The following is a 22800-nucleotide window of genomic DNA, read 5'->3' on the forward strand; positions in this document are numbered from 1 at the left end:
GGAGAAGCGGTGCGTCGGTGCGCGCCTGGGGTCCGAACCCGGGCCGCCAGTAGCAGAGTGTGCGCACTTAACTGCTAAGCCACAGGGCCGGCCCCCAGGCAGCAGTCTTTTTATTTTAAAAATTGTCAAGCTAATTTTAAAATTGATTCAGAAATGCAAGGAACATAGAAAAGCCAAAATAACTTTGATAAGAAAGAAACGATGATATCCAGCCATTGGTGACAACATGAATGGACACTGAGGGTATTATGCAAAGTGAAATAAGTCAGAGGGAGAAGGTCAAATACCGTATGATTTCCTTCATTAAGTAGTAGATAATAACAACAATAAACAAACACATAGAGATAGAGATTGGATTGGTGGTTACCAGAGGGGAAGGGGGGAGGGAGGAGGGTGAAAGGAATAATTCGGCACATGTGTGTGGTGATGGGTTGTAATTAGTATTTGGGTGGTGAACATGATGTAATCCATGCAGAAATAGAAGTATAATGATGTACACCTGAAATTTATACAATGTTATAAACCAATGTTACTGCAATAAACAAAAAATTAAAAAAAAAAAAACAAAGAAGAAAATTAGAGGACTAACATTGCCTGGTTTAAAGGCTTGCTACAAAGATGTAATAATCAAGACAGTATAGTGCTTGTATAAGGATAGACATACAGTTCAGTGCGACAGAATACAGAATTTATCAATAGATGCACATATATTTGGATAATTGATTTTCAACAAAGATACCAAGTTAATTCGACAGAGAACGTATCCTCCTTTTAACAAATGGTGCTGTAAGAACAGGACATTCATAAAGAGAAACAAAAACACAACTTCAGCCTCTATCTCATGCTATACAAAGAGATAAACTTGAAATGAATCATAGACCTAACTATAAAAGTTAAAACTATAAAACTTCGGAAGAAAACAGGAGAAAATCTTCACAACCTTAGAAGAAATTGTGTACAATGCACATATATGTCAAAGGACTCGTGTCCAGAATATATAAGCAAATTTTACACCTCATTATTGAGATGACAAACAACTTAATAAAAATTATTTGAACATAATTTGGGCATAATATTTGAACATTTAACAAAAGAAGATATAAATTGATCAATAAGCAGATGAACAAATGGGTAACATTGTTAGTCATCAGGGAAATGCAAATTAAAATCAGAATGAAGTGACATTATATACCCACTAGAATGGCTAAAATCAAAAACACTGATAATAACCAAATTTTGGTAGAGAAGAGGAACTAGAACTAGAACTCTCATATGTTGCTAGTGGGAGTACTAAATGGTACAACCACCTTGGAAAATAGTTTTTCAGTTTCTTAAAAAGTTAAATATGCATTTACTACACAACCCAGCAATTCCATTCCTAGGTATTTGCCCAAAAGAACTAAAAACATATGTCCATACTAAGACTTATACAAGATTGTTCACAGCAGCTTTGTCATAATGGCCCCAAACTGAAAACCATGACAATGTCTATCAATAATGTAATGGATAAGCAAATTATAGTACATCCATACAATGGAATACTGCTCCCCAATAAAAAGGGAACAAACTCCTAAGATACACAACAACATGGATAAATCTCAAAAATGTTTTATTGTGCAAAAGAAGCCAGAGAGAAAAGAACACAGACTGTCTGATTCCATTTATATGAAGTTCTAGAACAGGAAAAAAATAATCTATAGTGATAGAAAGCAGATCAATGTTTGCCAAGGGCTGGGAAGGGAAACCGAGCAGGAAAGGCATGAGGGGGCTTTTTGGGGTGATAGAAATATTCCCTACCTTGATTGGTGTGGTGGTGACAGAGATGTTCATATTTCTCAAAACTCATCAAATTGTACACTCAAAAACGTGTGCCTTCATTTTACTGTATGCAAATTATACCTCAAAAAGTTTATTAAAAATAAGTATAGTATCCTTACATGTCAAATGAAGATAGGTGCCTGCTGCCTTTTTAGCAGACCATCAAGGTACATATCTTTCATGAATTCGGCATCTAAACTCAGAGTGCAGGCGAGAAATGGCTGGGCTCTCCTGGAGCGGTGACCGGCAAATCTAGTGTGCCTGGCCCATGTGAATCCAAAGTGAAAAGTTATCTGGCATGTGCCCTTTTCATCACCATCTTATGTTGGAAAATGGATGCTGCCATATTGGACCACGAAGATGAGGGCTCACCCTGCTAGGGGTAGCAGGTGGTGAGATGAAAGGAGCCCAGGTCCCTAAGGATTCCATGAAGCACAGATGCCTGCCTACCTCTGGACCTCTATGTTGGAGAAAATGAGAAATAACCTGCCTTGTTTAAGTGGCTATTATTTTGAATCCCTTTTATGGCTTAACTTAAACTTAACTGGTGTAATTTTCCAAAATTCTCCAAACAAAAATCAAACCCTGATTTAGCCTTCAATTCTATTTTTATTGAGCATCTTCTATGTATTATATATGATGTTTCCATAAATGCTTTCTGTTGACTGGTATTCAATCCAAGAAGTATATGGAACTCTTACACTATTAATGAATTTCTCCTCAACTCATCCTGCCTGGTGTTAAGGTCTGACCAACTTGGCCCTTTAGAGGTTAGATTGCCAAAGTAGGAAACTTCAATCTATTTTAGAGACAAAGAGAGCCCTGGATCCAATGCAAGTGCATTGTTCAGAATTTACAAATCTATCTTTGTTGTCCGAAGAGTATTATCAAACTTAAGAAGAACTTGGAAGGAACACGTCAGAGAGGTTGTTGTGTGTCGTGTTTTGAAAGCTCACTGGGACTGAGAAACTTACAAAGCTTGCCAAGATTATGATTGATCTCTGTACTGAATTGAGTAGTGTCTCACAAAAATTCTTGCCTTCCCAGAACCTCAGAATGTGACTTTATTTGGAAATAGGGTCTTTACAGATTTTTGTAATTAGTTGGGATGAGGTCATACCAGATTAGAGTGGGCCCTAAACCCAGCGACTTGTGTCCTTATATGGAGAGACACAGAGACGCAGATGCACACAGGGAGAATGCCGTGTGACGAAGAAGGCAGAGATTGGAGTGATGCATCTACAAGCCAAGGAACACCCAGGATTGCCAGGAGCCACCAGAAGCTGGAAGAAGCAAGGAAGCATTCTTCCCTAGATTCTTCAGAGGGAGCATGGCCCTGGTAACACCTTGATGTTGGATTTCTAGCCTTCAAAACTATGAGATAATAAATGTCTGTTGCTTTAAGCCACCCAATTTTTAGTAGTTTATAATGGCAGCCCTAGTAAACTAATCTAGTCTCCAACATTTCAGATCACTTTTCTTTTTTCTGTTGCATTCCTCACTCACTCACTTTTCCTCACCTTGGGTTTTTGTTTGTTTGTTCACATTCAATTCCTTGAATCAGGCGTTGTTCTAAATTCTGTTTTTCTAAAATTTCCATTTCACTCTGTTGCATAAAAATTACTCTATAACTCTATATTTCGTCAAATGAATGTGTAACCTGAATTTTCTTGTTATACCAAAGTGTGCCGAATCTGTCCTGTCATCTAGGAAAGTGAACGAGGTTCGAAGGCTCTTCTCTTTCTCAGGATCACGTGAGGGGAAGTGTCTTGTGGAACTCATGTTGAAGATGATGTCAGAGCCTTATGCTGCTCTGGTTGGTGTCTGGCTCTGTTGAAATGACACTTCCCAGTCCAGCCAATCTGTTATGCTTCAGGCAACTCTAATTGACATCATTACCACAGAGACTTGTAAGCATTTCTCCAAAATCCTTCAAATTTCCTGCAACGTAAATCCCTTTAGCTTAGTAAAGCTATGGTAGAAATGAAGACATCTAAATAGATCCCGAAAAAGTCCTCAGAACATCCCAAAGCAGTGTCAAGATGCTGCACACGGGCCAGTGGTAGTCATGCAAACGTAGGCTGTCCTGTTTTCAACCAAATGGAATAAGAAGAAAGCTTTTTTTTTTTTTTTTTTGATATTCAGCTAGAAGCTCTTCCTGTTGCGGACTCTGAAAGCGAGGAAGACTCTGGACCACTTTGCACTTGGGTAGGGCAACTCCATTTGTAAATCGGGACATATCCTCCCATGGGCTGTGGGAGAAAACTGCTCCAGTCCACGGAATGTTTCCAGATGTTCAAATAATTGATGATATTCTAGAAACGAGCACCAGTTGTTACATTTGGTTTCAACATTTTTGTTTTATTTTCTGCCGTGGTTGCCTTTCCTCATTGGGTGATTTCCATTTTTCCAGGACGTGAAATGCTTACCTTTAAAGGTGTGATCTCCCAACACTTCATTGCCGGGGTAGATTTCTTTTTAACAAGCTAAAACAGACATAACTGGGGCACTGTTTTAGGCTGATATGACAAATGTGAAACTGAAGAATATTGAAAGCCATTCAAAAACTGGTTTAGTAGAAGACAGTGCTGTATAATGAAACCAAATGCACAGATCGGAATTTTAAAAGAAATCCTAGTGTGAAGATAAAAGGACGTGAAAGATAATAAATGTTGAAATGATACACCACCTAATGGTGTCCTGTCAAGGAAGAAAGATAATATGATAACTTACAGAGCATCCCCGAGCCTCTATAGATACTTGACCTATAGTTTGCAGGGAAACAATCTTTTTGTTTCATCTGGCTCATATTAAAAAATAGGAAAAACAAAACCAGCATTTTTTTCCCCACTCTCACACAGATGGTGGAAAAATCCATGCAATTTTTAACCGTCTGAAATTCTTTAAAGCAATATAAGACAGAAAGAATTATTAAGTCACTTTTCCATTTCATATAATGAAAAACTGCACTACCACAGTGGGGCTGGGGCCATCAATTCTGGAGCGAGTGGGAGCTCTGATTGGTCCTGCAGGCAATCAATCACCTGGCAGTCTTGGGTCCCTAGATCTGAACTTGTCCTGCTGCAGGAAAAAGAAATTTAGAAAATAAACTAAAGTCAATCTGCTCTTTAGCATTTATCTAATTCCATTTTTGAGATTTACTTAGTATGTAGTTTCCATATGCGACATACATGTGGTTGTGTGAGGGGTATATCTACATTCATTCGCCCATGTGTTTCTTTTTTCATTTATTAGTTTATTCATTCACTCATTCACAGAATATTCAGCAAGTGACTACTCTCGAGCTCACGGTCCACTGGGACAGAGAGATGGGCAAATAAATGACTACGTGTATCCTGATAAATTGTGCAATTGATGTTACGTATGTTGTTGACATTAATATGTATATTTGGCCATTTCCAGGTAATCTGGGGCCAAATTCAGAGCTGTTAGAAAGGCAACTGGGATTTGTCCCACCTCTTCTGTTTGTTTAAACTTTGAGGGAGTGATAACTGTTCTATTTTTTACTTCTGCATTTGGACTTGCCTCCAATACAAAGGATAATTGATGCAGTTTGTAGAAATACATATGGTAACAAATTTTCAATACTCGAATTTATCTGGTTATGTGAGGCCATTTGCTCTTTGGGAGAGAACCTGGTTAGAGAGACTTATTGAAAGTGATGGATCTGCCAGATATGTTGATTCCCTTGGGACCAGTCTCTAAGGGTAGAGAGCACTGCCTGCTGATGGGACATTTCTTCTCTAGGATCTCATATCTAGATGGTGAGACTGAACAGGTACCTAAAGTTACCTAACCATAAAAAAATCGTCACTTTTAAGCTGCCTCAGTTTCCCTATATTTACGTAAAACGGAGTTAACAAAGCTAATTACCCCATGGGCAATTTGTTGGGAACAAAGAACAGTGTCTGGCATGTTGTAAGGCTATGAAAGCATTAGTTCCTATTGATATTGCTACCCAAGCCTGACTTATAAGATCTGAACCCGCTAAGGAAGGAACAACAGGAAAATGCAGCCCGGATTTCTACTACTCTCCCTTCACGGGCACAGGCCCTGTTGCCCTGCGTGTCTTCCGTTAGAACTGGAGTTCCCCAGGAGAGGAATGCTTTTCCTCTTGTCTCAGTCTGAGCTCCCTGAAGATGGAATTTGTGTTTATACCATCAAACTAGCGATTCCCCAATCTTATAACGAAGAAACAGTCATCAGAAGGAGGTTGCTGATTGGTTATCCTTCCCATGGGACAGAGAGGAAGTGGGTTTAAGTTCAGCAAGAGAAGACTTTAGCAAGGTGATGTGAGGAGGCTAGATCAAGGAAGGCTTGGGGGAAGAGTTCAGAATGGGAGGGAAGTCGGCTGTGTGCATGGCAGCAAGCATTCAAGGGGCAGAGGGCTGGAAGACATGACCTCTCAGGCCTCCTTTTCCAGCTCTCTGACTGAGGTTTCCTCCATATTGTGGTAGATGGTTCTATGAATGTTTTTCCTGGTGGAGGTTGTGCATTTCTCCTTCCCCAGGTCCCATGATACAAAGCCACAGATAAAAGCTATGTCAACAAACAGAAAAGTAACATTTGCTGTTTAAAGAATTGGGAGCCATTTCTCTGCGCTAGGCTAGAGAGTTGTGGGGGAGTGTGCTGTGGAGAGATGTCCTTGGTAAAGGGAAGCTCCTTTTTGGTTTGGGAAAACGCTTTTTGGGGCTGTTAGGTGGTGGCAGTATTAGCCCCTGTGCTTCTTGCAGAATAGCGAGAGTGAAGGTGATAGGGACATAAATTATTCTGCGTGCTCAAGTCAAAGAGTAGCCAGCTTTAGCAGACTGATTGCTTTCTGAATTTGAAAAGACTTTAGTGTTTCCCTAAAAGGCCAGGAACCTGGATTTTGTGATTCTGGGACTGGGAAGAGAAAACGGGAGAAAAGATGTACAATTAGGAGCATACCCCACAACATGGAGGCATGAGAGGGCCAAGAAGAGAAAAACAGCACCAAGGATTCCTGTGGAAAGGTGTGGGAAAGAAACTCTAGAAACAGAGCTGCAGTGTGTCTTCTTAACACCCAAGTCTTCAGGAAAGCAGTGTTAACCTGACCACTGAGCAGGATGCTTAAGGATGAAGAGGTACGAGCACCATGTGATGTTAACTGGGGGCTAGGTCCTTTATTTGGTTATTAAGGAGAAGGGCATTTCAGAAGATTGACAACCTGATGGACACTTGGGCACATGTGGGTAGGCCACTGCTAAAGGGTCTCAGTCATCCAGTTCTTTGGGTAGAGAGGAAGGGGGGTGCCTGGAGGCTGTGCCGGAGCTAGCCAGGTGAGCAGTGCTGTGTCCATGGCAGGGGCGTGGAATCTGACTGAGGCCTGGCTGCAGGGCTGGTGGAGGAGGCCCAGGTAGAGCCCACAGGCTGTCACTCACATGCGTTAGAGCTGTTAACATGGTGGCCGGCTTTCCAGGGTGGTGGCTGAGGGGATGTGTCTTAGAAACAACACTGTCTTCCTGAAGGAACTTTAGTGGTAGGCGTCTTGCCCAGCTCTTTCTTGGGAAAGTTAAGAAGCCCAGGGCAGTCCCAGGAAGGCATAAATGAAGCTCCTTCCTCTCAGAAGAATATTGACATCTAAAACTGCCAACTATTGGTCAATTCAAAGCATTTGGTTTCGTTTGTCTTTTCAGCACATATTTGATGAGCACCTACTGTGGGCTAAGCATGTGCCAGGCACTGGAGTTGCAGAGATGACAAGATGCTGTCATGATCCTCCAGGAGCTCTAGTCTAGTGGGGAGAGAGAGGGACAGGGTCAGATCCTGGCCCAGAGGATCCAAACAGTACCAGGAGGAAACCTGCATTTTCTGGGGGCACAGCGGGAGGTGGGAACACTGGGGGAGCAGAGAAAGTTTGCTGAGTCCCCGAGGGCAGGTAGGAGAGAGCCAGGTGGAGAAGCATGCAGCCTGGGTAAGGTGCAGGGAAGGGGAAGGAATGTGGGGGGGAGGAGAAGGAGCTCCCAGCCCAGACAGTTCTCAGTGGGAGGGCAAGAAGGGAGGCACTCTGGCCGGCAACCTACAGGCGCTACAACCAGCCTCTCTCTCCGGGACCCTAACCTGGCCAACCATGATATAAATACACTGTCCCTGGCCACCGTATCTTGGCACATGGAGCTCGTAGGACAAATAAAATCGAGAGCCAGGGCTGCATTGGAGCAAGCTGGCCCTGCTCATGGTGAATATTCAGACCCACAAAAGGCAGTCTGCGGCACAGCACTTCTTTCTGTGCCTATTGTCCTGGGGTGCTGAGGAGACACTAATCCGCAGCAATTGTGCAGGCTTCACACCTGCCTGCAGCCCTGCCACCCCTACTGCCATGTGATTGTCTTCTCAGGGCCCAGGAGCGCCTGTAACTCAGGTAGGAGCAGAATATTTCCGCCTTTGCTTGCAGAGAAAGATAATAACCTCAAGGAGGGGATTTCACAGCTCTTTGAATTGAGTTGCATGTTTGTTCTGGGTTATTTTTTCTGTTTCCTTATATAACACACGCTTGCTATTGAGTAAATATTGATCCTGTTGCAGTCAGCATTAGTGGCGGAGAATACCGCAAAATAATCAGCCGGGTAATCAGGTCTGCTTTCCAGGCTGAAAGTGAGTGTGGTGGGGGCCCCATTAGGATGGGGGCCACGTCCACGCCACAGACAATTCAATCAACACTTCTGTAATTGCTAGGTTCATTTTGGCCTCTAATCAATATACAAATCTTCCCTGAATAACTCCATTTTTTGAACAGCTATAAATCAGTCTATAATTCCAGGTCACATGTATCAGAAGGTAGAAATTTGTCTCCTCCATTTTTTTTTTTTTTTTTTTTTTGTCAGGGTAAGTGCTGGCTGCAATTGAATTGCAATTAGATTATTTGGTGATGCGATAAAATCCTCATGAATTAAAATGCCACTAATGTTGAAGTAACGGTAATTTCAACCAAGGATGATCTCTATCTACATAAAGAAGAATTTGCCAAACAAATTAATAGTGTAATCAAGTTTACAAGGGTTATGAACCTGCTGTTTCAAGTTCTTCAAGCAGTGTAATAGTAATTCATGTGTTATTTTCCAGAATCGTGAAGTCTAAGGTCATTAAGTGTGACTACTCACATTTAACCCTCTCTACAATATCCACTCCAAATGCCCCTCCCTCCTATCATGGATACTCTAGGGCTGGAAGCTCACTCCCTTACAAGGTGGTCTACTCTATTCAGAGAGCTCAACAGAAAGTACTTTCCGGATGAAGCCGAGATTGTTTCCTTGCTTTTAGCTGTGGGTGATACGAAACAAGCCTAATTATTCTTCTAAGTATTTGTAGACATAAGTATTTGTGTGCTTTTATCTGCACTCGGAATCCAGGATCTCAGAATCTGAAAGAAAAAAACCTTAAAAATCAATTATTACAACCCCTCGATCCCCTTCCCCTGCTCCAGCCTAATACCTAAATTGCTGTTTTGACATCCTATGCACTATTCATGTAGCCTGTGACTTCAAGCAGTGGTGAGGAACTCAGTATCAAACGGTGTTTCTTCAAAATATTTCTTTAATTTAGACTGGACTCTAATGCAGACTGATCTTCCCTCTGACTTAATCAGAATTAGTGAGATGGGATTTGACTGGTGATTTGGAAGTGGAAGATAAAATTAATTCTATGATGTTCCATGGTGGTGTTTGCCATACAAGATTGCATCTCCTTGAAGACTCTGGAGGAAGGTAGAGTCTAAATACAGGAATAAATTACAAAGCCTGTAATTAGCCAGGTGGACCATGCATCAGACCCTTGTTAGTCCGTGAAGGCAGGACTCTCCCGCTTGCTGCTACTTTAGGCAGTTGCTTTGGACTTCCCCTCAGCTCCATCCCATCCTAATCTCTTTCTTCCACGTGCTTGGCAAACTGGATTTCGCTAGATCTCTGTTTCCTGATTCCAGGTCCCAGAGTTTGTCTCTGAATCTGACTCTCTTTGCCTTTGATGTTGTTCATCCTTGTGGTCCCCATTGCTGGGATCTGAACCAACCGTTCCTCCACCCCAGCACCTCCTGTTGTCTTAGCTGGGATCTCCCTGCTCTGGTCCTGCACCCCCAAACCAAGTAGGCCATACTCAAGCCTGGCACCCCTGTTAATGAGGGATTTGATCCGTCACACCTATTTCTTCCCACACCATGTCCCCAAGGCTAACGTGTTAGGCTGCTCTCCACACTTCCTGCAGAACCTAATCTGCTGGAAAGTCCACATTCACCATTACCACAGTACCAAGCAGAGAAAGAGCAAGTTCACTTCCATTATGAAAGAACCCTCATTGGGGATGTAGTATGAAGTCACTAAAGAAATGGACAATGCTGTGTGCCCGTGTAGCCTGATCTTCTTCCTGGGCATGCCACAGGCTCCATTTTCCAGCCTTCTTGGTGAGTAATTGGGATTAAGCTTCTCACAAATGTGTTCCCTATTCAAGAAGTTTCAGCAATTAGTGAGTGGGTGGAGAAATGTGAGGTGACTCATGTGAGCTCTGCTGAGGTGCCACCTGGAAGGAGTGGTGACAACACGTGAGACCTGAAGTTGGGCTGAACCTGGAGAGTTGCCTACGGCAGGTTAGAGAAGGGAGACAGAGCTTGGCTGGCTTTGGAGGAGGAGGAGGGCGGGGGATGGGGTTGTCAGGTAATGTAGGGCCCAAGAAGAAAGTGCCAAGTGTCAAGTTTGAGGGACAAAACCTGAAAATAATGAATCAATAGTACTGCAACTTCAAGGATCAATAACAAGAATGGAGTTTAGTGTGAGAATGGGAAACGAATGAGCAGTTAGAACTAAGGTTATAAATTTGTTGCTGTTTTTGTTTTATGTGCTGTCTGCTGTAAGGCTTGGGACAAGGGTACCTACAGAATGATGTGGGGTTGGATGCAGGATGGTGAGGGGCTCAGCAAGCTTTCCCAGCGATTCCTAAGACAACTGTTATGGATAACAGGTGAGGATATATACCTCATTGTTTTCCAAGTGAGGTGAACTAGAGATTGGTTATTGAAATAGTCTCTACTACTTCTGTCTACTATGTAGGGCAATGTGGGGGGCAGTTAATATTTCTGGAGCAATTTATTTCCTGATGGATATTTTGTTCAACTGATAAAGGCGGTTGATAAACATTGCATTCACATCTCAAATTGGCTGTGGCATTTATGCAAGAGAGGGAGCAGATTGGCTAGAAGTGAAAAACTTCATGCCAAATGGGACTGAGAGGCAGATCTACATGTGTTGAACACCGGGAAATCCCTGACCGCTCGTCCCAAGGCTTCCCTCCAACTTACTGAAGAAGGAAGGCCGTTCAGGCCTCGGTATCAGCAGGAGCAGGTGTGGGCTAGGAACCTGTGATCCCGAGAGTCCCTGCACCTCCACGCTTTCTACGGAAACCACTTTACTGTCTGCTCACTTAGGAACACACTTCAGCAAAAAAAAGGGATGGAGCAAGGCTCATTCCAGAACATGTGGTTTCAGAGTGAAGGCCCTTTAGGACATTTGCTTAAATGAGCACAGCTTGCACATTGCCTAGATTTTTGCCAATACACTTTCATGCCCATCATCTTATTTCGTCTTAAAAACAATCCTAAAAAGCGTGTTGTTGCCTGGATTGTCATCTCCATTTTACAGAAGGAATAGAGGCTCCTAGAATTTAAGAAACCTGAGTGGGATTATGCACACATAATTAACAAAAGTAGGAACAAGATGAGTCTCACACATTTTAATTTCCAGTAATACACGGCATTATTTACTAATTTACTATCAATAAAATCTATCATTTAGATTTATAGACCAATTTAGATGGCACATATTGCCTTTATGTCTTTCCATTAAATAAAGGCTAGTTATATATCTATATATTTATACCCTATCTTGTTTCAAAAAGGTTTTGAAGTGGCTTCAAAAATACAATAGTACCTTCAAGAATAAAAATAGAATAAGAAGCTGAACATGCAACCTAAGGATGTAAAATGTTTAGTTCAACAAATGGTTGTCATGGAGCTGATGGCGGTGGTGGTGATGGAGGTAGAGGTGGTGGTGGAGGTGTTGGTGTTTCAGGGGGAAGGGGGAGAGTGATGGTGAGATGTTGTTGTTGTTTCTGTTTTTGGGGGTGGTGGTGTTGGTGGAGGTGATAGAGATGGTCCTGGCGTTGGTGAAGGTGATGTAGGTGGTCCTGGTGTTGCTCCTGGTGTTGGTGGTGGTACAGATATTGGCAGTGACGACAGAGGTTGTGGAGGTGGCTATTAACAGGAAGTGAGGCAACCCCAGCAGCAAGAAAAGAGGGGTCAGGAAAATTATGGTCCAGCCAGAGAGAAAGTTAATAGATAGGGTGCAAAGGGAGAAGTAGAGTAAGAATAAAAAGGAATTAGAAAAGTTTTTGTTCTACCTTCTATCAAAACTGAGACATAAAGTAGGCTGGGTTCTCAGCTGTCCCAGCCAATGGGAATACCTATGACAGTAATGATATTAGCTAATATTTATTGAGTGCTTACTATGTACCAGATGGTATGCAAGCACCTTAAAAGCAGATCCCATTTAATCCTTGTGACAACACATGAAATAGGCTTCTGTTATTATTCACTCCTAACAGATGAAGAAATGGAGGCACAGAGAGGTTTAAGTGACTCGCTCAATATCATATTGAGAGAGAGTGCTAGAGCCAGGATTCTGTCTACAGCTCAGTTTATTAACCGTAGAGCTTTGGGGAACATGACGGAAAGTGATTTGGGCTGACCAGCTTCCAAGGTGGAGGGTTAAAGAAGAGACTTGGCTTTAAGGACTACACTGAGGTTAAGAGCCCAGGGAGGAGTCTGCAGCCACAATTCAACTCACAAACCTCTAATCTTCTAGTGCTCGAAGAAACAACTCTGCATCTGCCTGCCCTTTCCTTGTAAGTGCGGGGCGGTTGGTGTGTGCAGAGCTGGTGTCTGGGTGTATATATCTGTAATAAGAGTGTGGTCTGGGAAAAACTGTTAGCTGCTTTCCATTTTCACAGATTGAGCAACTAACTGAGTGTTTTTTAAAAGAAGTTTTGATGTTGCTATTGGTGTCTGTGGTCTGAGCTGTCAGTTGCTACCCATGTTCCTGGCCAGCGCTCTCAGGCCCATTTTTGGGGTGTTTTATGCTATTTTGTGGCTCTTTCTTTTGCTACAAACCCTTCCTCTGCCCCATCCGAGAGGCCTTGTGATGGCCCCGACACACTGGCTCTCACGCATGCTTTAATGATGATCTCCCCTTCCCTTTGCCTCGCCATGAGGACACATGGACTTGATGTCTAGTTTTGCTCATCTTCTGCTTTTTGTATCTTTTGGTCTGTTGCTTTCATTAATAAACTCTTTTACCTTTTTATTTTCTTCTTTAACTTCTTCTCTTTTAGAGGAAGGGTGGAAGAGGAGCGCCTGCCTTACTGTCCTCCACGTTTCTCTCTGCCCTCGGGAGACACTTCGCACCCAGCACCAGAGGGGACGCTGGTCTGAGACAGCCAGAAGCTGGGTTTGAGCGCAGAGGAATGGAGCTTAAACAGTATCATCAGCTTAATCCTCTGGCTCACAAAGCACCATTACAAAACCATTTTGTCTCATAAAATGTCTCTCCCACGTACTCATCACAGAGAGAGAAGATGGATGCATTAATAATCAATGATTTCGGAAAATTAACAGACCCTGGCATTTACACTAGACCCCAAGAAAATAGGAAGTGTTCTCCTTTTGAAAATTTTGCATTTTTTTTCTATAACTGAAGTAAAGTCATTGACTCATAGGCATTAAGAGGAGTGGGAGGGGGCCGGCCCCGTGGCTTAGCGGTTAAGTGCACGCGCTCCACTGCTGGCGGCCCGGGTTCGGATCCCAGGCGCACACCAATACACCACCTCTCCCGCCAAGCTGAGGCCGCGTCCCACATACAGCAAGTAGAAGGATGTGCAGCTATGACATACAACTATCTAGTGGGGCTGTGGGGGAAAAAATAAATAAATAAAATTATTAAAAAAAAAAAAAAAAGAGGAGTGGGAGGATGAGAGCCTGTAGAAAATGTGTTTGCACTTGGCAGACTACGGGAGTGATGATCTTTTTTTTTTTTTTGCCAATGTTTATAGGAATGTCAATATTGAGGAATTTTTAGCATTAAAAAGTCTTAAAATTGTAAAGACACTAGTGAAGATTTTATGTGGTGACAATGCCATTTGTAGAACTTGTACTGTAACCTCAAATCTCAACTTTTCAGGGGAAATAATTGTTGTAGAACGCCTAAAGAAAATTCCTAAAGCAAACGTGTGCAGCGTTTGTCAGAACAGATTACAGACTATTACTGCTGGCTTGGGAGTTTGGGGTGGAGAGTGAGGAAAAACACTGCTCTGAATAAAGTCCAAAATGATGATCATGATGCTGATGTTAACAAACTAGCTAATCTTTACATCTGCCAAAGTTTTATATGTCAATTAAAATTTTCAACACCATCAAACTGTACGACTTATAGCAATTACTGTCATAACAAAAATTAGAAGGACACCTGTCAGAATTTAATAATCACATAGCCTCTACTCCCACTGGGCTTTGCTATCAGCCACAAGATTCTGACTAACGAAGAAACTGGCTGGCGATTGTGCCCGAAGACTTGTGCTCAGATTTAAGTTATACAAGATGGCAGTAGGTATGTGCAAAAGCATATTTGCAGAAACGTGTCCATTTGCTAAGGGGTCTTGTTCAAGTTCAGAGAAATGCTTAATTCTGAATGAGCAAAGCAATAAAGCGAATTTTAAAATGACTTTTATTGAATTCAAAAATTGTAAGCTAAAAGCACTTGAGTTAAATTAAAAAGCAATTTTATTGAGTTAATGGTGAGTATAAAGAATTAAATCAATAAAAACTCCACTTGCTATTAAGTTCAAAAACAGTGAAAGCGTTTTATTAACTATGTTGTTTTAAATTCAACAATATATGTTCCCTCAATTTGCAAAGCTTTTTTTGCTCCTGAATGTGAGCTTTAAAAATTGATGATATATGTAAACACACACGTATATAGTCTAAACTACGAGAAAAATTGGCCTCGGGCAGGCCATTTATCTACTCTGCTCAGTGTCATCGCATATGTGTCAAGGGCAGCTATACATACTTCACATGCCATTACATTTCTGGAGGTACAGGATGGTGTCCCAACCAGCGAGGTGAGCCCCCACCAGCCAATGGCTTCCTACACCCTTTATAAATCTAGGATAGAAAAGTCAAGTTCAGTTCCCCATATGGTAAATATTAGGTCAAAACATGAAATTGCTGTTTTTATACGTCAAAGATGTTTGAATAATAGCAATTTCATATGGTTTAATCTGATATAGCCCTCTGGAATTCATTCATTCATTCACTCATTCATTCCATTAGTCATTCAATAAACCAGGTGACTGCTCTGCCAGGTGCTGAGTGTGCAGTGATAAACCAAGAAGATGTTGAAGTTAAGGTAAGGAGACAGACAGCAAACAAATAAACCTTCAAATAAGTGTACAATTAAAAATTGTGATAAACACTCTCTTATCTTAAGGTAATGAGCACTATCAAGTAAAAACTTGGCATCGCGATCCATCACAAAAGAATAATGGAGGAAACCAAGGAAAGCAGCTCAGAGGCAGTGCCATTTAGGCTGGCCCTGAGTGGTGAACTGGAGTGAGCCAGATGAAGCACAGGGAAGAGCTCTGCAGCAGAGGGAAAAGCTTATGTGAAGGGCTGGGGTGGGATGCTGGTGGCCGGACATCTAAATGAGCCCAGGAGGTCACGGGGAAGGTGCTGAGTTCTGTTTCTTGGCTTTGTACCTGGATACCCTCTCTGCCCAGCCCCACGGGATTGATGCCCAAGTGAGATGATCTGGCCAGCTTGGCCGTCCACCTCTGCCCGTGTGCTGAAATGTGCTGCCCATGGAGCCGAGCACTACTGGCCTCAGGTGACTAATGCCCTGTTACTCCAACGGACCTTGGAGTCTGGACTCAGAGCCTCAGGACCCAACCAGAAAGTGGGGGAGCGCTGGACAGCTGAGGCAGCCCGATCAGTGGGAGCTTTGTACCCAACAAGAAATTTTCCCTAACAGAACATTGTCAGAATATATCAACAACAACACATTTTATTTATCGAGTACTTACTATGTGCCAGGCACCAAGATGTGTGCTTTATTTAAACTTTTATGACTCAATTACAGTCCAATGAGCTAGGCATTGTTATTACCCCATTTTACAGATGTGGAAACTAAAGCGCAAGGAGGTGGAGTGACTTGTTCACGGTCTCACAGCGGGAGGGGGTAGGGCTAGGCAGTCTGATCCCAGAGGCTCTGCCCTTACCCTGTCTGCTATGTTGCCCTCCCCACCCCACTCCACCCCATGCCGTTACTCAGCTTGCCTCATGATCCGTGCTTTGCTTTTCTTCAAAGAATGCTACAGTCAAGCTATGATCCTGTGAGTCAGAAGTCGGGGCTCCCACAATTCATGCAGCTTTGCTTGTTGAACTCATTTAGGAAAGAGGCAAATTCTCACACAAGAGCTTGGAAAGTGAAGGCTGCAGGTCCCAGCAGATTGGAGGAGCAAGCTCTGGCTCCTGGTAGAAATCCCAAGAATCCAGGGGTCCGCGCATGTCTTCCTGGGTGACGTGGTTAAGAAGGGTCTGGGGCAGATCAAGAGCTAAGCAAGGAGCCATCCGTTGCAGCGCAGACCTTCCAGCTCCGTATTCACCTGTGGGTCCCAGCCCGGTCTCTGCAGGGCATTAGGAGGAGTGTTTGTCCACCTTGGGCCAGACTGGCAAGCGGAGGAGAGGTCATTGCAACAGTGGAAGCAGGGGCAGGCAAGAAAAGATTCCAGGGAAAGGTGAATTCCCAACTCCAGGTTCACTTTCTCCACTGAGAGATTCTCCTTTCCGGTGCCACCCCACAGAATGATGTTTTGGGGCTAACACTTTTCCTTGCCCTATTACAAGTCACTGAACATATTTCACAGTCTCATGGGCAGAGTTCACAGGCTACGTTATCTCTGCTTCCTGGGGGCTGCCAAGCAGGAAAGATGCCCGTGAAACCACTGGCGCCAGAAGAGAAGAGGAATGCCCTATAACTGCAATTGTCTCCCGAGTTCCTAGGCGGCTGGAGGCCTGTTTCAGGCAGCAGGATGAAGGCACATCCTGCCGTGGCAGTTTTGGATGGGGGCCCTCCTGGGCTCTCCAGCGCATGTATCGATTTCAGGGCACTGCATGGAATCAGGGCTGGGAAGGGGAGCCTGAAACACTGTGAAATGTGATAAAGCTGGTTTGGTTCAAGGCGCCCATGCTTTGTGACACCTGCCTATCTGTTACACTGATGCTGTTACACCACTGTCTGGGAATTCATCTGCATCCTCATGTGTGCAACGGTGCCAACCTACCCCAAAGTGGGTGGGCACTGGGAGGGAGGGGTCAGACTGGCTTTTATTTCCTGTCTTTGGCTGTGCAGAACTCTCCCATCCACCAAATGACACGCTGGCAGAAATGATCAGCACAAAGCTAGACTCTTGATTTCAGTGAAGTGCTTAGCCTACCCAATCTAAAATCCAGATCACAGGGGACATTCTTCTGCCTCTGTCACCTGCCCAGAGAACCCAACCCAATTTTAAAGCTCAGGAAAGGAAGTTCTCAAATTACCCTGGAAACTTCTCTCAGTATTTAAAACTTATGAGGAAACAATTCAATGTCCATTAACAGGTGAATAGATAAAGAAACTGTAGCATCTACATGATGGAATACTACACGGTAATAAACAGGAAGGAAGTCCTGATACATGCACCAACGTGGATGAATCTTAAAAGCATTGTACTAAGTGAAAGAAGCCAGACTCAAAGACTACATACTGTATGATGCCATTCATATGACATTCTGGAAAAGGCAAAGCTATTGGGAAAAATCACCCCCATGGCAAGTAGTTTTCAATCCTAGGGGTATCTCAAGGGCCTCAGTGGCAATGAGGGTGAAACAGCACTGGGAAGAATCTAAGCTTCCACTTCATTAGAGAAGCTTCTCTTTTATCTGTTTTATACATTGGGATTTGGTTCTTTTGAAAAACTTGTTCTATCGTTGAGAAAAAACTTGAATATGCTAAACCAGATGAAACAACATCTAGAGTCACAGCAAGGAGACGTAAGTCTTCTCCATTCCTTTTCCAGCCCAACTAGCTTGGGAACTCCTGAGCTGAGAGAATCTGATTAATTTTGTCATCTCTTTCCCTTAAGAATTTCTTGTAGTTTCAGGGAGAGTTGCAGACTCCCTGAAGTCCATCCTCAGAGCCCCTAAAAGCCCTGGGTCTCCAGTTTGGTACCTCTTGGGCCTTGGAGAGTAGGAGCCCTATCTTTTCTCCCTTAAACACAACCTCATATCATCCAGTCCAGGTATATCAGTTATCTACTGCTGCATAACAAGCCATCCCAACACTTAATGGCTTAAAACAATACCAGTTTATCATTTCTCTCAATACTCTGTGTTAGTTGGTCTCAATTGGGTGGTTCTTCTGTTCCATGCCGTGTTGGCTGGGGTCACTCCTGTGGCTGTGTTTAGCTGGGAGCTCATCAGGGTGTTCTGCTAGGGTTAAAATGTCCAAGATGACCTCAGCCACATGTCTGGGGCCTTGGTGTTGAACGTCAATTGGAGCACCTTTGTTCTTTTTCATAAGAACTGTCTCTCTCTCCATGCAGTCTCTCATCAGTCAGTAGTTAAGCCTGAGTGGTTGGCTTCCAAGAGAGAGAAATTTGAAGCTGCCAGGCCTCTTAAAGGCTAGGCCCAGAACTGGCAGTGTCACCTCCACCACATTCTATTGGCCAAAGCAAATCACAGAGCCAGCCCAGATTCAAAGAGAGGGGAAATAGATGCTGCCTCGTGATTGGAAGAACACTGTCCACGTATACGGACGGCAGGGTGGCTGACGGCCATCTTCAGAGACAATTTACCACACTAGGTTCTTACAGAGTGTGAGAGACTTATCAGTGTTAAGGGTAACCCCATTGTACCAGCCAGACCAACAAGTTCTTGGGGCAAAACTTAAGCCTTGCTTCCTGCTTTTTATGAATTTGTTTTCTAACATGTTTCTTCTCTTGTGTACCATGAAGGCCATCAGAAGGTAGGTGCACCTCTGTTCCTCAAAGCTTCTATTTTCTCCCTCCAGCCTCACTGATCTGCCAATTTCCCAGTGACATACCCACATCACCTGCAAACTTTACTAAATATTTTGCATTTTGTCATATAGTGCATTATTCATTTTTCTCTTCCCAGAAATATGTGTCTGTTTTCTCTAGACAAACTGAAAGCTCCCCAAGGAAACTCCTATTTCAAGAAGCTGGTGTAGTTCTAAGTGGGAACAACCTCGTGACTTGGTTACAAGAGCAGCAATTTTGCAAAGGCACTAGACCTTCACTGATGCCCCTTTCTCCCACAGACGATAAGGTGGATAGGCTTTGGCTTTCATGGACACCTGAGGTGGATGAGCTATCTTGCTGTCTGCCAAGCTGATTTGTGTTTCTACCATTCCTGTCTGAAATGAAAATAGGGTCCCGCAGCCAACATTCCTGGGAAGCACTGATTCCACCCTCACTCCACACTGCAGAGTCCACTGCATCTATCCAAATGCTTTACTTCAGCTGGAAAGCCACTTCTGTTGTTTCCTGATGTTTCTTCTCCTTGCCTAGAATACTTCCTCCTCTCTCAGTCCCTTGCCCAACTTGGCCCATTCTGCAAAGCCCACCTCCTGTAGCCCACAGTATCTTACTACCCTCCCAAATCCATAGGTTCTCAGGATTGTGGTGTCACAGAGCTTGAGAGCTGGAAAGCTTTTTTGAGCTTCTAGCCCAGCAGTTTCAAACCTTTCTAGTACTGGGGTCCAAGGAGGGGCCTCAGCTGCACAAGGGTGGTGGATGGGTCCTATAAGCCAAACCCTGTACTTGCCACTTCCATTTCAACTCAAAGCCTCCATTATGGTCTGTTTTAATCTTGATCTTCCATGTAAAATACTATGTGGTAATAAAAAAAAAGATTTCAGGCTTAAAACAAAAATTGAAAGCCATAGATCTAATCGGACTTCTTTTTATAAATAGGAATAAGTGGTCTAGCGACCTGGAGTGAGCTGCCCACCTTTAGATAAGCAGCCAATGGTAGGCTCAGAACTCAGGTCTCCCCTTCTGAGCTGACTGCCGCCTACCATTCCTAGATCATTCTGGATGAGGACAGGATCCATCCAGGCCTAAGAATGAGAGTAAAAGTCTCGATATTGCTTTGCTTTGCTTTGTCTTAAGAAACCTTTTCTTTGACTGGGATCCTGCCTCTGCTTGGCTGGAATTTTCTGTGCTGCAGAAGAACGATTATTGCAGGATTATCTTGTGCTGTGGGACTGTCTCTAGAGCCTGCTGGGAGCTTGTTTTGCTAGCTCAGCTGTTTCTCGGCTTGCCCTGCCTGGATGATGTCAGCTGTGGTGTTGTTTCACTCAAGAATCCCCCCTCCCACCGCTCACTGCCTCTGAGTCTCTTTTGGTCCAGCTCGCGATGTCTTCATCTTCCCCCCTTTTTTCCTGTTCTCTCTACTTTTGATGTCCTTGAGGCTGATGGTGTTTGTCAGGTCTGTCTTTAACTCTGGGGAAAGAGCTGGTGGAGCCATCTGTGAGTTTTGGAGAGCATCCCCGCTTGTAATTGTTTTGCCTGGAGTCATCCTTGATGAGGTGAAGGCCAATTGTTGCGTCATTACCCCTTGTCGCCTGGGTTTCCCATCATAGAGTGTGTCTTGTGGGGCAACAATAGCATGATGGGTCTCAGAAAAACAATAGTTGTTGATTTCTTCACAGACAATTGAATGAAGAAGCTGGTTCCCAGCACGATGTGCGGTTTTGTCCCTCACATCATTTGGCTGCAATGTTCCCCGCAGTGGGAGTAGGATTTTCATCACTTTCTCCTGATCCTAAATGTCAGGGAGCTCCAGAAGCTGGGCGAAAATAGAGAACGGGCACTTTCTCCACATGAACAGGAAGTCATTGCGCCAGAATCATGGGTGAAGATAAAATCATCACAAACCCTCGAAAGCCTTAGTAATTTGGGCTAATTATTGTGAAGCACAGTGAGAATTATTGAAAGGGCTAAATTACATTAAATCCAGCTCAACGATTGGAGGAGAGTTTGATGTTAACACAGCACTAGACAGGGGGTTGAAAACCAGATTTTAATCCAGATTTGCCATTAACTCACTGGGTGGCATTAGGTGAGATTCTTTCTCTCTTTGTGTCTATATTTCCTTACATAAAAAATGTAGAGTTTTGAATAAATTATCTATAAAGACACTGCCACACCTCATATTCTATCATTTGGAATATTTGTACCACCCCTGGGCAGGGCAGTGTTCTGGGCCCTGCAGGGGAAGCAAAGGAATATATGGAGGCAGTCCACACCATCAGTGCTTTGGTAAGGACCTGCCCCTGCATTCAGTTCAAGCAGAAAAGTTATGCATGAGGCTAACAAATCATTGCCAAAAGGAATTGGCTTTATTTGAACAGTGTTGGTAATTAGAACATTAATTGTTTAAATGTAAATGTTTGCTCATAGAGTGCTTGAAAAGACACTTCTCAATAGGGTGAGCAATTCTTACCATGGCTGTTCTCCTTTTCAGTTGTTTAGCACCTGCTTTTCTCATACACTGTTATTACAACTGTTTATGATTTATGCTCTGCCTCCTCCAAAAAGGATTTGAGGCAGCTTAAAGCATAAAACACGTACAAGCCATGACAATTAAAATTTTACAAAGAAAAAAAAGACAACAGAAAGCAATGATAAGCGAGGGAGCTAGGCTTTCCAAACCCCTGGGATGAGTTCGTTCCTGCACTGGATCCCAGGTTAACTGCACTTCCTTTGCTCTCAAAGCACAAAGGTAGCCAGGAGGAAAGTGGAGTGCAGGCGTTCCATGCACACGGGCAAGGCTCCCCGTGTGCACAATTCCGTGAGGATACCGACCCCTTCCCTTAAGGGCAAGTGGGAAGATAGACCCGCAAATGACTTCTTAGAATACAACGTGCTTACTCTGCACTTCTCAGTGGTCTCCAAGTTATTTTGATTGTGTACCTTTATCAGAAAAATATTTGGGCATGTGTCTCCCCCAGTATGTGTATATTTATTTGCATATAAATTATATATGTGTACTACTATATTAAGATGTTGTGTACATTATTAAACATACACAAAAAAGAAATAAAAATGTTTGACATAAAAATAAATAAGAAGAGTTCTAACATTTCTTTCCCACATTCAAATGGGATGGCTTTATTTGGAGGGAATGTTTATAAGTAGAACAATAGCTATTTAAATATTAATAAATGAATGAATGCTTATAAAGGGCTTAGAAAGAATGCTTTCTAAGTATCTAAAGCAATTCCTTTGCAGTTGCATTGACACTTATACGTTGTTTAGCAAATGTGTTTTTCTAAAATAAGCTTTTTTGGGGGAGAACAATTTTAGATTTACAGCAAAGTTGCAAACATGGTGCAAAGAGTCTGCATATACCCTTCACCCAGCTTCCACTAATGCTGACATCTAGCAAGTGTCATTTTTCATGGATTGTTAGCACCATGAGCACCCCCTGGGATGCTGGCACCCTGGCCCTCTTTGGGGATAGTAGTTTTTTTCTATATTCTATGTTTTAAGTAAACATTTAACTAGAGTATAATATGCATGCAGCAAAATGCAATCATCTTGAGCCCCTCAAGGCAAAGAGCAGATCCCTGGGAAGCATGCCCCAGAGCACCCACGAAAGCCTGCAGTGGGCTCTTTGTTCCTGGTGGCCCGCAGTCCCTGGGAGCAGAGCCTGAAATGAGAGGCGCCAGCCCTCTCGTTCACAGCTGGACCTTCAGAACCTAGAAAAAAGTCCAGTGCAGAAGAGACACTTAATAAATACTTATTAACTGATTGAGTAACTGACTGAGAAAACAGAATTTT

This window comes from Ceratotherium simum, chromosome 9 (assembly GCF_057802395.1).
Source record: "Ceratotherium simum simum isolate JZ-2026a chromosome 9, ASM5780239v1, whole genome shotgun sequence".
Classification (NCBI taxonomy): domain Eukaryota; kingdom Metazoa; phylum Chordata; class Mammalia; order Perissodactyla; family Rhinocerotidae; genus Ceratotherium; species Ceratotherium simum.